The 6882-nt window shown below is 35.3% G+C and overlaps 1 pseudogene; it reads left to right on the top strand.

Annotated features, from left to right (window-relative positions):
- Positions 1 to 1646: 1646 nt before the first annotated feature.
- Positions 1647 to 3061, top strand: LOC106763541 (annotated as a pseudogene).
- The last annotated feature ends 3821 nt before the right edge of the window (positions 3062 to 6882 follow it).

Below are 6882 nucleotides of genomic sequence, written 5' to 3'. Positions count from 1 at the left end.
CACAAAGACTCCTCAGTCAACAAAATTAATGCACATTTATTACAGTTGACCAGGTCATACAGTCTTTAACTAACTTTTGAAAAATATAGCTATTGGAGCGCGTGGGCTTAACAGAATTTCAAACAGAATAGAAACACAGTGGAATATGTGATCCACAATACTTTGAAATTCTTTTCAACTTAAAATCTCACATAGCACTAGTTCACAAAATTTGTACAAAAATTTTAGCATAGTCGAATCCATTATGAGTGTATTCGACTGGACTAGAACTTTTTCACAACAAATATAAGTTCATAAGATGCTTGTGATCTTTTCTTTCTGAAATGTGCAGTAATAAAAAACATTTTATTTCACATTTCAATACACGCATGTTCCACAAATATAACACTCAATCAATCATAGGAACATACAATGTAAATCAACAAAACATGTTCAGCAGATATGACAAACATTTTAGAACAAGAACATGTAATACTGGAACATGTGTACTACTATTAAGCACTGTGTTGTCATAATCAAAAACTAGGTTGATATAGAGTCTATGTTGTCAACAATCTCAACAAAATTAAATTATTGAATAAAGAATAAAATAAACTTAAGATGATTATATAAGAAATAGTGATCAAATATGAATGTTTCTTGGAACAAATCCACCAATGCAGTTTTGGCGCGGGTGATGAGTCTTTTACCAAGTGATGCATCGGTCACAGAAGATGCTTTTATATGTTAAGATGGATAACATGAATATTTCAAATGGTTTAGAAGTATAAATTAAATAATAAGATAAATTTAATATTTATCTGTAAAGTCGTAGAAGCCTTTTGACGTTGATAGTGAGAGTTTCTTCAATCATGACCAATATGTAAGGGCCTGGTCGACATGATGATGCTGATATTGCGTCTTTGTCTGGTTCCTTGCGGTTTCAGCGAGATACCGCTCGACCCCACGGTGGGCGCCAAAATGTTTCGGTTAAGTTGAGATCCCAAATCCAAAACATTTTAAGTTGTCCATTCCAAGGATCGGTCGTCCTTCCTTGCTATGCTCCGATCGTCCAACTCTTCATGTAATCCTTCTCGATTAGGGGTTGACCTACAAAAGACACTCCGACGCTCAAGCCAGATATATTTCATAGAGAGGTCAATATTTTAATTAGGATAGATCAAGATAATCCTACCTGAACATCGATCGTATATTTATAGGGCTTGTGACAGCCAAACACATTGATTAACCATTAAGGCAATATATTTTAGGTAATCAAACCCAATAATTAATCATTAATACCGTATATTTGCAAAGCGTAAGGCAATCTGACCTGTTAATACCCGCTTAACTGTCCATAAATGATAATTAATTTCGATCGGTATACTTCCTATAATACAACTATGAAATCTGCGGGAACCCAAGACGGCTCCTAGTCGTCTTTCCACTTGATGAGGTACTTCATTTCAGCAGTGGCGTCAAGTCTCTGTACTATATGGTGTGGACGATCAACCAGAAGCGATAAGAAGTGAACCGATCGGTAGGAGCGTTAATGAACATTAATGAGGAATAAAAGTGAGTAATTGCCACTTCCCACATCGCATTTATGACTAATCAACGAGTGAAATCAACCAAAATTATGCTGAACTTAAAGAGATTAGCAAATGATGAGGCACAAAATACACTGCATTAAATGGCATTCAATAGTATTCAAGAGGCTGAACAATTATAAAGCCTATAAATGTAGAACTAATGACCAGGTAAAATTAGTTTTTCTAAGATTACATTAAGACCTTAAGGGAGCACTTCACTAACTTGAGCACCACTCTTTCACGGCACACCTCGCCAAACCTATCGGGGAAAGAGAGTTGAGCTTTTCATCACGCTTTGACTTAACTTCTTTTTTGTTTTGCAGGAAGGGTTTGCCTTTGCTCACTGTACAACATGCAAGGCTCCTTACCATTTGCGTGTTCATGTTGCTGCTGATAGGAAATTGCGTATCCTGAAATTTCAATTTTTTGTCACCAGAGACATTCTGTTTATTTTTCTGTCTGTTCAGCTTGTAGGTGATTTGTTTCGATTTGTCTAGCCGTGTATATACTTGCCCATTTGTACTTTGTGAGTGCGTATAGCTAATCTGATTCAACCCCTTCAATGCCTATGCAGGTCATTGCATCACTGGCATATTTGGTTTATCTAATTGATGGTTACCAGCAATATTGGCTTCATCTTCTCTGGGGTTTTGATAGTGAAATGAGCTTTTACTACATATGTGGTAAATTGCGATTAACTTTAATTGTGTCATCAACATGCTAATGCAATATTTCTTTTGTGAATTATTGAGTCCATTGCCTTGAGTTTAATGTTTCGTTGTTCCGAAGTCAAAAAGATATTGGTTTTGGTTAATTTTTTGTTGGTAATTTCTAATGCAGGAGCTCTATTATTTTTCGCACTGCTTGGCCTATCTGGGTGCTTCATTACTTGTTATGATCGAAGAGTTCGTAATGATTTAGCTCAACCTTTTAGAGAGTTATGTCTTTGTTGCTGTCAACCTGGGTAGTAATCTTGATTTTACATATTCCAAAGCCTCTGTCATGTTAGAAAGCATCTATCATTGTTAGAACACATAATGGAACTCTTAGCATCTTCATACGGCTTCATTATAATGCTTGTTTTCTTGTTTCATTTTAGGATGCCAAAAACTTTGCTAGGAGTGCAATATATAAGATTTAATTTAGGCTATATTTCATATCCTTCTTTTAAGAAATTTTACCCAAAGATATATAAAATTAAGTTTCTAATTTTTCATGGTTGCTTATTATAAGCTGAAAAGGAGGAACTTGAAATGTTGTGTATGAAGAAGCGAGTCTGTGATTCAGAAGTTCAAATTTTTGTGTTGATGATGTTGTTGCAGAGTTTGTGCAGACTGTCATTTGCCTGGCACTCTTTGTATGTGGATTGATTGCACCACTTGCTTTAAGAGTTTTGGAACCATGGCAACTGAATGTGGTGGCTGTTTGGGGGTGCTGGTGAAGCAGGGCTACCATTATTCATATTGCCGAGTATGTTTTTGAAGTTGTAATTAGGATGGGATTAATTGACAGGAAGTGTTGATCTCTCGACAAACATACTATTATCAACATTTTATGTTAAGTAAATTTTACCAATCTAACTTGGATGAAAGTTTTAATATAATGGTTAGTTTATATTTTTCGTAGAATTAAATTAATTGGTATGTTTGTGCTTCCCATTATTTTTATAAACAATTTACTATTTATTATATAAGAAAAAACCATTATTATAATTATATCACATGTTCATGAACCTTTAAATTATTTAATTTCTTTAATATGTTATATATTATTTTATCCAATAAAATGATTAAGTTGTAAAAGTTGTCATTTATATGAGTTATTGTAGAGTAACCGTGAAATTTGCAAACATTTGCATATATATTTGCAGCGAGTTTACCACAAAAGTTAGAATTTTTGTTTTTATTCCCTGATAATTATAATTTGGGAGACATAATCTTGTTGGATTATAAGACACTAAGACAAGAAAAATCAAAGAAAGTGAGGGAAACGAGGAAACAGAAGAGAGATAAAATTGAGTGAAAAATATCACTTAATTTAAAAGAAAATTTAAATTATTTCATTTTTTTCTTCAGAAAAAGATATGAGGGTAAAAATCTAGAAAAGTCTAAGATACTTTATCGGTTTAAGGAGAATCGAGGCGAAAAGTTCTTTTAAAAAAAATAAAAAACAGAAAAATCCTATTTTGTCGGTTATTTTAGAATTGAGGTAAAAAAGTTTATTTTTTTCCTCGGTCCACAATCGAAGTTAAAAGAAGTAGACTTTTTGTCTCATCTATATATGTCTCCGTTCTGGAATGGTTGTCTATGTGTGAAAATAACCGTTGTCGTTTTCTTTGACTACACTAGTGTACGAACCAATAAAATAGTGATACTGTTGTAAAAAAATTATCAAAAAAAAGTGTTAAAATATCATGGTCCAATGTGAATTGTCCTTGCATGAGGTGCATCACAAGCCAACCTTCAAATCTTCTCCCAACCAGCCCTTGCATCCCTTCCTCATGGTGCAACTGTACCAGCCAGCAAGGGATGTTTCCACCACCAACTCAACCCGTGGGAGACTGGTACACAGTTATTTGCTCCAAAGACCCTTTAAAGGTCATGTTTTAGCCCTAAAATAAACCAGAAACGAAAATATTGTAGCTATTTAAGCTAAAGGCAACACCCACTCTTTGTTAAGTTTCTCTTAGAGGAACTTGTGCCCTCTAACTCACGGATCAGTCTAAGAAACTTGAACTTCAGCATGTGCCAACTCTTCTAATGAACTACTTAGCATATAGTTTTAAGCCTCAAGAGAACTTTGGACTGAAAGCACTGAACATTGGCTAACTTTTATCACCACTGAGCATTGCACAAGAAAACAACATAATATCGACATTTCTTCGTCATATAGCAACACCAATATTGGTGGTATTATTAACACTTTGGCAAGTGTACCAGATCGTATCAAGTAATAAATAAACGGTAAATCCGAATATCGTTTTCCCAAATATGCCCCTAAAGGGGTGAAAAGTGTGTTTTTATGCTTAAGCCATCAAAAGGTACATTCTCTAAGACGTTCTGGCCTTTAAATAGGGTAGAAAAATAACAGAAAACGAGTCTAGGCCCAAAATAGATCATAAAAATAACAAAAAACTAGCCCAAAACTCGCGTTGCCGGCACTCAGCGCTACAGTACTGCTTAACGGTAGGTGCGACACTCAGAATGACCCTCAACGATGTCGCCCAGGCGAAAAATAGTTAATAATTGGTCTAAAGACTAGCACTCAACGCCACCTACGATACTGAAACTGCACTCTGGATGACTTTTCAACATTCTGATTGACTTTTCAGCATTTATGACTACCAGAAATGCGTTGATTACCGAAGGATTTTTACCGAATGCTTTGGGACCGTTGGTAAATTTAAGATACCGAAGGATTTAGCGAAGGCCATGTAAGATGGTTATTACCGAAGGCTTTTGCCCTTCAATATTGGGCAGCGAATTTACCGAAGGCTTTGGACCGTCGGTAAGCGTCACGGTATATGAAATACTAGTTGGGTTTTTCCCTCTGTCAATTTCACTTCTTCGAGCCAACTTTCTTTCTTCGTTCCACAATCCAGCTGAGTCCAAGAAAATAGTTTCTCCTTTGCTGCCAATCAACATTGTCTTCCTTCTTCTATTGGTGGTGGTGAGGTTGCTTCGAGGTGTTTTGGTGGTTTGAGGAGGACACGAGGCTCAGCGGTGCGTTTCGATCATCTTCGTTAGGGGTTAAGTCTTCGATTGAGGGGTTTTGGTTGATGGCTGACTTGCTACCTTTTTCATCGTTGTCGAGGAGGCTGTCGTTAAGGGAAAGTGTCGATAATCCCTGCGGTGGACATTTTGTGTTGTGTTTCTTCCCCTGTCGTTAAGGTAAGTAGGTTTCTGATTGAAACTGAATGTGTTGAGCCCCTATTCTTGGTAACAGGGTGTTTAATGATTAATATTTCTTGGTGTTACGTTTTTCGAAAGTAATTTGTCTATTATTTTACAAGGTTTAGGGCTTTGATCAGGGCTGAGTCATAGAACGTGTGGAAGGTTCCAACACAGTGGGTTAAAGTTGGTTGCAAAAGGGCTGAACTCAAGTATCCAACAGTTCATAATTTCTAGGTAGGTAAAGTTCATCCTCTTGTGTTTTCCATGTTCATTGTGTTCTATTAATTGCCTTATGAACGGAGAGTGAATTATATTGAATTTGGATTGTAAAGTTTGCAATTTGAGCATATATGAATTGTCTGTTTTGATGATAGCATTGATGGGAAATAATGCTATCTAAAGAATGAGCATTGATGATAGAATTGTCTGTTTTGATGACTGTAAAGTTTGCAATTGATGCTGTTTTAGTTTGTTTGCTGGTTGATCTATCTAAAAGACTCCTTGATGGGAATCACCCTTTTTCCTTAAACCCAAACCTAAAATAACTCATAAACCTAAATAACAGTACACAATGAGCATATAATAGGAAAGGTTTATTCCACATGTTAAGAGAGAGTGAAATGAAATGCTATATGATACCATGGCTACAACGAACTCTCCTGCTGAAGCAAGAAAAGAGAGTTTAATAAGCATGAAAATGGAGAAAAAGGAGTGGGAAATTGATGAGCATGAGAGGCTTATTGGAGGAACAAGTGAACCAATGGAAGATCTAGTTAGAGACAATGGAATAAAACACAATCTAATGATTTCTAAATTATCCCAAAAGCAACAAAGTGTGGGACCAACTATAACAACTGTCCAACACAAATGTTGCGTTTATTTGTAGAATAATACTATAGTTGATGACTTGATTCACCTAAAAATATAAGTTTTATAAAATATAGGCTTTGCCTGCTCTAAGAAGATATGCCCATATCTTATGGAAGACTCTTATTAGTATATATGCTGACATCACTGCCCAATTTGTTTTATTCTTCTTTTAGCTTCTACTCTTTCTTTTCTATATATCATAACACCATTCATAAAACATGGTCAAGAAAAAACTAATTAAGGCTTTTTTTTAAATGTCATTGTGGGTAGAGGGATCATCACAAAAAGAAGCTTTATTCAGTGCCGAATTTATACAGATGTCAGCATTTCATGAACAACATCATTCAATTAACTGAACTACATAGGAGTTGGTTATGGCTTAATTAGCATCCAACATATATTGCAGTAATATTAATTTATTTAACAATATGATTAGTCTTGGCAGAGGACAATGTTACCAATAAGGGAGTATTGGTAAAACCTGAAGACAAGTTTTGATGATGCTGCAAATTGTAATTCTTGTTTGTAATAGGAGAATACTTAAAAAG

Source organism: Vigna radiata, chromosome 6, assembly GCF_000741045.1.
Source record: "Vigna radiata var. radiata cultivar VC1973A chromosome 6, Vradiata_ver6, whole genome shotgun sequence".
NCBI lineage: Eukaryota > Viridiplantae > Streptophyta > Magnoliopsida > Fabales > Fabaceae > Vigna > Vigna radiata.
The sequence above is the reverse complement of the archived record's forward strand: the minus strand, read 5'-3'. Positions and strand labels throughout refer to the sequence as shown.